We start from the raw sequence: 7,800 nt of genomic DNA, 5'->3' as shown, positions 1-7,800 counted from the left end.
TATTGTAATAGTTAACTTTGTTTATGTTTTCTTTTTTTTAAATAGACTTGACAGAGGTTTATGTAATTATTTTTTTGTTTAAAAAGAGTTTTCTCTTTCATTTATTAACTCTACTAGAGGCCCGATGCACAAAATCCGTGCAAGAGTAGGCCTTCGCAGCCCTGGCTGCCTCACGGTTGTTCTGGAAGGTCGTTCTGGAAGATCATTCCGCCATCCAGTCTAATTAGCATATTAGCTCTTTATTGCATAGGATAATTTTGTATGTTTTATTCATTAATTTCTGCTTTTATTTTTCCTGTCTTCCTCCTGCTTCCCTTGAATGTGCTTTGCTCTCATCTTTTCTAATTTGGGAAGTCAGGTTCTTAGTTCATCTATTTTTATATTTTCAACTACATATCAAAGTGTCTGAGATTTAGCCAAATGCTAACATACTCCTATTACTAGAGAGAAAGAAAAGGTGGGGGAGGGAGAGATTAACCCATTAAATTTCAGGCTCATGCTTCTCTCATAGAATACAATGCAGTAATTAAACTTAAATCGAAAGCTAATTCAGGTGAGAATTTTGAAAAATATTGAGGTATAGGGAACCCAAACACCGAGATTCCCTTCAACTCTGGGCAAATCAAAGTCAAAGACAGGCACAGAAGCTCAGCCAAAACGAATGTGCATCTCAGGGACTCTTTGGGAAATAACGTTTAAGATTGTAGAGGCTGTCTTCATTTGAGTTCCTCCAGAAGCCAACCTGAAGCAAGAATTCCCAAGAAAAACGTTTATTTAGGAAACAATGGCAGAAAACACCACTAGGGGAGTGGGGAAGTGAGCTGAAGAAGGCAGGAAGCCAATAAAAGGAGTGTTATCAACAACTTACCACTGTGGCCACTGGAGCTTGATTCTACCATGGAACTCTGGGAGCCAGTGCAGAGCAGGTGCCTGCGTGTTGGCCCACCCAGCAGAGAGGGAGCTGGGGTGTTTATATAGTCCATCAACTCCTAGCAGTTGTTTGAGGGCTGCTGAGCTGGAGGCCACTTGCGGCTTGCACAGGAAAAGCCCACAGGTAAGGAATGCAGATGCTGGCAATCAGACCAGAGCGTTGTGATAAGCATGAAGGCATGAGGGGCTAGCTAGGTGGGGGCGGAGAGTGCAGGGAGTGTCCTGACTACTGCTGTAAAGGCATTGGATTTCCTTCCCTTCTACCAGCTACAAATGTCTCACCCAGGCTTGATAACAGGGCCTGGAGTTACTTATAGGCTAATTTGCTTTCTAGGAGACATAAAACTTTAAGAGGATTTGTTTCCAGTTTCGATATAACCTATTAAAACCTGATCATCAGAGAAGCAGCCCAGGGATGCTATCCAGGAGCCGCAAAGCCACATGGGAGCTGGGGAAGAGGAAGGTTCTTTTTCAAAGTCAAGACACATCAGAGACCTCTGGGGTGGACAGGGCAGTAAAAAGGCAGAGGAGGCAAATGGCATCTTCATGACAATTTGATTGTCTTAATAATTACTTCACTCTTCCAGGGCCTCCTTGTGTGACAAGACCCTAAACCACAGTTGACAAAAAAACATTTATCTCTTCTAGTTCTAGTTCAACCCAGATGACCTTGAGTCCATTTCTTCACTTCTGAACAGGGAGGGAAATAACAACTGCTACACCCGGGAGGAGCTGTAACAACTGACTAAATGGAGGGAAAACCTCAGGATTCATAAGTGCTTACTAATAAAAGTAAGTCGTTCTCACAAGAATTGGTTCAGCTTAATTAGTGTGGCAATCTGTTCTCCAAAGCACAATGCAAATGCAATATAAATAAAAGGGATTTGACCCTATGTTTTATTGCCAATTTCCCAAGAGTGAAGATTAATAAAGTCTCGATTCAGGTCAGCTGTCTTACACTGATGGATTTACTCTCCGAAGTGATATTTCAAAAATTAAAATGTGTTCCCATCAATACCATGCCCTTTTAAAGATGCAGTTTTCTTACATGCGTTAGTCGAGTTTTATAAACTGCTTACTATGCCACAGTAGAATAGTCGCCAATAATATTTGCCTTTCTTTTGCTGCATGGAATTCTGGGTAGATACGATCAAAACGCTTTTCCTCTGCAGAAAAGATGTTACCTATGTAATCATCACCTGGCCTTTTGGGTGAATGGCTTCCTCAACTAAAGCCTTTGCAATTTGCAATTTTATGTTTTCTGTCTCATTTCTGGCGATAAACAATGATGTCCCCACATAACTCCTTTTCTGATTTCAACTTAAATTCGGAGGCCACAGGAAGATGGTGCAGGACTGTTTCTGTGCCACCTAGATCCACCCACATGCCTTGCCTTCTTTTTTTGTTTTTATTGATGAGAGAGGAAAATCAATGGGCCGCCTCCTCTACGCCCCCTACTGGGGATCGAGCCAGCAACCCAGGCATGTGCCGGCAACCTCCTGATACACAGGATGACACCCAACCAACTAAGCCTCACCCGCCAGGGTCACATGCCTTGCTTTCTGGCCCTCATGACAGCTTATGACTGTGGAGCCAGGTCACTACTGCCCCCATTGCCACAGACTGGGATGTTCCAGATGCAGGGTGCCCCTGCAAAGCAGCCACCTCCTTGGAGAGGCTGGGTGACACAAGCTAGAGTATGGTGGTGCTACACCACGTGGGGTGACTGACCAGTGGGAGACAGAGTCTGTCTCTCCCTCTGGATGAGAGGCAATGAGGTCATCTTCTCCCATCTGTCATCCTCTTGTCACCCAGATTGGCTCACCTGATCTGGCAGATTAGTCTGGTGACCCTTTCTTCCTTCACCTTTCTGTGTGTATCCTTTCTTTGGCCCCTGGCTCATAGCATTCCCCACACCCCAGACAGAACAGCAGTTAGGGGTGTGGGCTCTACAGTCTGAGTGTATACTCAAGCACCACCTCCTTGACCAGATATACTACTTCACCTCTCTGTGCCTCAATGCCGAGCCAGTGTTATGGGGCTGGTAGAGGATGAAATGAGTTAATGCACGCAAAGGGCTTGAAAGAGTTCCCGGCCCGTGAGTGCCAAATAAGTTTAGTTCACATTATTATTCATTTTCTAGTCATCTCCATGGGAGTTTTTATCATCCATTTAGATGAACCACCCCACACATTAGCCTTAGAGTTTGGCCATCCTAGCTACACACATAGATCCCCCAGCCCACTCTGATTGAGGCACTGTATTAATCTACTTGGGCTGCATGACAAAATATCACAGGCTAGAGGCTTAAATAATAGACATTTATTTTCTCACAGTTCTGTGTTGGGGTCCAACCCCAGCAGGTCCAGGGGTTCCCAAAGGTGTGGACGGAGTCAGCGAAGAAGGAATGACACGGAGACAGCGTTCAGTTGATCAGCAGCCTAGCCAGGTTCTCTAGCCAGGATCTCCAGCCAAGTTCTGTCTTTATTGTCCTGTTACATCTGTATTTACATATACCAGTTGATTTTAATCCTATCAATTCTATTCCAAAGGTTTGGGCGTTTGTTAATCTAGTTCTGTTGAGTTTAATTCTGTCTAGGTTAATCTCTGTGTTCCATTATAAGGGCTATTCCAAGGTCACTGCTCTACTGATAGGCTCCAAGGAAGTGACTGAAGGAGATTATCCTACCCAGTAAAGGTTATGTCCTCCCAGCCCCGCTGCTTGCCTTCCCTGGGACTGCCCTGTGTAGGTGAGTCTCCAGGGGTATAGGCTTTGGTGCTTTCCCTGGTGGGCAGACCCCTGGGGATGTGGGCCCAACAAGTCCCAAATTTATTGCCAACAGTCTTAGTCCAAGTACTTCATAAGTAGTACATGGTATTTCTGTAACACTAGGGGTTTCACTGATTCATTCCCTTCTTTAGTCCTGTTAATTCCTAACTCCAGGGAAAAATCCCTACCTGGGGAAACAACCTTTCTCGGGGAGGTGGTCCTGGTTAAAACACATAGCGCTAAGAGGGGGAAGCAAACATATGCCATATACGCCAGGTCCCTTGAAACATAGCAGCGACAGTGTCAAGCAGCAAGGGTGGACCGGCTTCCGGCAAATTCCCCCATTTTTATTTTTTAAATGATAGCGCGTGTAAATCAGCGGCCACCTCTCGGATTGGGTTGTTTAAGACTTGGAAGAAGACTGACAAGCAATGATAGCGAGCATAGCTATAAACATAGTGGATGGAGTGCACACGGAGCCTTGTTCCTGTAGAAGGTTGCTGGCCTCTTCAGTCAAGGGATTTCAGCTGTCCTCAAGTCGGTGGTTTTGTTGTCCTTATTGATCTGGCTAGTGGGCAGCATCATTGGCAATGGGCTTCCCGAAGCATCAGCACATTGAAGGGCTGAATCAAAGGGTCCATCAGGGCTGCGCTTGATGGTGGTGTCAGCGTCTGGGGAGGAGTCAGCTGTGCCCTCTAGGTCGGCTGATATGGATGATACTGGGGAGGAGGAGGGGGAGGCGGAGATGGAGGGAGGTGAGACATAAGGTCGGCCTAGACCAGTGATGACGAACCTTTTGAGCTCGGCGTGTCAGCATTTTGAAAAACCCTAACTTAACTCTGGTGCGGTGTCACATATAGAAATTTTTTGATATTTGCAATCATAGTAAAACAAAGACTTGTATTTTTGATATTTATTTTATATATTTAAATGTCATTTAACAAAGAAAAATCAACCAAAAGAATGGGTTCGTGTGTCACCTCTGACACGCGTGTCATAGGTTCGCCATCACTGGACTAGACGGTCTGGAATCCACACAGGTGAGACTGCATCCTTGGAGGACACACTTCCATCTCTTCCCATGGTATCCCCTCTGGTCTGCTCCCGGGATTGGGTCAGCAGCTGGGATCCAGAACTGGGAAGAGAGCTGTTTGGTGTCTCTTCCTCTTCTTATCCTCAGGAAGATCCAAGTCTTGTGGCAGCTCTGCCTCTGTCTCAGGGGGTTGCAGCTTACCCTGCAAGGTGTATAGCAGTTGAAGGAAGGTCTGGTGCCTCTGCAGCTTGTCCCGCTCCTGCCCTGCTTGCTGCTTCAAGGTTCCAAGTTCCTGATACAACTGCTCAAGCTTCTGCTGAGTTCCTGCCTGACGCTGCCTCATCTCTGCAGAAACTTCTGCTAAGTGCTGTAGATGCTTCTCCTGTTGCAGCTTCCACTGCTTCTGGGCTGTTCTGCATTTCTCCATGGCTACTTGCTTCTTGGCCTGGATCTGCTCAAGGGCCTCCTGGAGCTGTGCCTGCTTCCTTTGGGCCTCCTCCATCTTGGGCAGGGCCTGGATCAGGGCCCTTGAGATGGCCTCCACATGTTCTTGGTAGGTAGCCTTCAGCTCTTTCCATTGCTCCTTGGCTGCAGTTGCTTTCTGTCGGCTCCTGTCTTCAGAGGCCAAGGGGTCCAGGCCCTGGACAATGTCTTCCTGAGCCAAAAAGTTCTGCAGGAAGTCCACTACCTGAAGATGGCTGCAGAGCAGCTTGTCCTTTCGGAAATCCATCACAAACTCAGCCAGGATCTGTCCGGGCACCTCCGCCTCCTCCTGCAGGCCTATAGGCTCCAGGATGTTTGCCAGCTGGGCCAGGGACTCTACGGCTGCAGCCTTGGCCTCGGTCTCTGCCACCTCCATCCTTCCCAGTGCAGCCTTTCAGCCCTTGAGCACCAGATGCCGGGGTCCAGCCCCAGCAGTCCAGGGGTTCCCAAAGGTGTGGACGGAGTCGGCGAAGAAGGAATCACACAGAGACAGCGTTCAGTTGATCAGCAGCCTAGCCAGGTTCTCTCACCAGGTCCTCCAGCCAGGTTCTCCAGCCAGGTTCTGTGTGTATTTCTCCTGTTACATCTGTATTTATACCAGTTGATTTTAATCCTATCCATTCTATTCCAAAGGTTAGGGCGTTTCTTATCTCCATTCCAAGGTTACTCTATTGTTCTATTAAGCTACAAGGAAGTAACTGAAGGAGATTATCCTAAGTAAAGATTATGTAGCTTAAGCGTGATTGTTTGTAGTTAAAGTGATTAACTACCCACCTGGCACTTAGCTAAGGGGTTTTGTTCCCTCCCTAACTCCAGGAAAAAAATACCCACCTGGGGAAACAACCTTTCTTGGAGAGTTGACCTTGATTTAAACACATAGCATTAAGAAGGGGAGCAAACATATTAAGAACAGTATGCCATATATGCCAGGTCCCTTGAAACATATGCTGTGCAGATGTTTCTTCCCTGCAGCGACTGTGTCAAGCAGCAAGGATGGACCAGCTTCCGGCAGTTCTGGAGATTGGAGTCCATGATCAGGTGCTGGGAAATTCCATTTCTGCTGAGAGCTGGCTTATAGACAGCCACCTTCTCCCTGCCTCTTCAGATGGCCTTTCCTCTGTGTGCATGTGGAGAGAAGAGAGCTCTTTGGTGTCTCTTCTTCTTATAAGGACTCCAATCCTATTAGATTAAGACCCCATCCTTAGGACTTCCATAAAGACCCTATCTCCAAATACCATTATTGGGGGTTAGAGCTTGAACATATGGATTGGGGGAGGAGGACACAATTCCATTCATAACAGTCACACACTTTTAGGGTCACAACCTACAAGATGCCATCATCATGGAAACTTTAACACAGCCATAACTTCCTGTCCTTCAAGCTCTCAATGCCCTCACTCTCCCCACATCTACTATATGACTACTCTGATTTGTACCATTTCTCTTTATCATCACTTCCCTAGCTCCCTACTCATGCTCTTCTTTCCCCTACTTTTCTTGGACCTCACAACTGATACTCCATAAGCCCCTGGCCTAGGCATTTCAAGAGCACCACTTCTGGATCATCTCCAAGAAACGTGGATTTGAGAATCCACAGGTGGATTTCTTAGCTACATCTTATCTCCCTACGTATTGACATGATGCCCAATGAGATGTCACCCATTCTGGAGGGGGGTTCCTTACGATACTTAGAGCTGTACAGCAATCCAGGAGTCTATCGGGTCCTGCCAACAGTTTATCCCTCAATTCTCTGCCAGGACCACAGCAAAAGAAAACAAGCCACGGAGAGAACTAGCCCTCATCATCTAATGCAGCTTGTGACTAAAATGGGGCTCTTGATCTCTGACACCCCTTAACTGTCCTGCTGAGAAAAATTTATGAATCACGCTTAACATTCTCCGCCCTCCTCCCACCTTCTATTCATCCTCAATCAGCTTCTCTCGGCTTCAGCTTTCTCATATGTAAAAAGAGATACCTCTTAGGAGGCAAAAGAAAATTACATCAGATAATATATGTAAAGTAATATCTAGCCCAGTTGATGAAACATAATAACCCCTCATTGAATGCTAGTTATTACCCCATTTCTTGACCATTCCCATAATATTTGCATTTTATGTATTCATTTTATATTTTAAAGAACACAGTAACATTACATTGGGTGGAATATTTTTTAAATCGCCAATAATTTCACCACCTAACACAGCTATTTCCCATTTTATGTGTTCCCTTCCATTCTTTGATTACATGATTATGTATTTTTAGGGCATTGCAATCAAGAGTGTGCATAAAATTTCACGTCATTATGTTCCTATATTGCTATGATCTCCATAATTAAAATTTTCATGACTGCATAATATTTTATCAAGAGACTATAGTATGGTTTAATTAATTATCCTAGAATCGAACAATTAAGTTAGTTCCAATTTTCCCTATTACAATAAGAATGGAGTGCAATAAACATTTTTGTGTTTATTACTTTGTTTCCTTATTTGGGATTATTTCCTCCTGACTTATTTTTGCAAGTCGACTCTCTGTGTCAAAAAAAAAAAAAAAATGTAATTCTGCCCTAACCAGTTTGGCTCAA

The 7,800-nt window shown here is 45.2% G+C and overlaps 1 pseudogene; it reads right to left on the bottom strand.

Annotated features, from left to right (window-relative positions):
* Window positions 1-670: 670 nt before the first annotated feature.
* LOC102425817 lies at window positions 671-5,592 on the bottom strand (annotated as a pseudogene).
* Window positions 5,593-7,800: the final 2,208 nt, after the last annotated feature.

Source organism: Myotis lucifugus, unplaced genomic scaffold (assembly GCF_000147115.1).
Source record: "Myotis lucifugus unplaced genomic scaffold, Myoluc2.0 scaffold_444, whole genome shotgun sequence".
Taxonomy (NCBI): Eukaryota; Metazoa; Chordata; class Mammalia; order Chiroptera; family Vespertilionidae; genus Myotis; species Myotis lucifugus.
The sequence above is the reverse complement of the archived record's forward strand: the minus strand, read 5'-3'. Positions and strand labels throughout refer to the sequence as shown.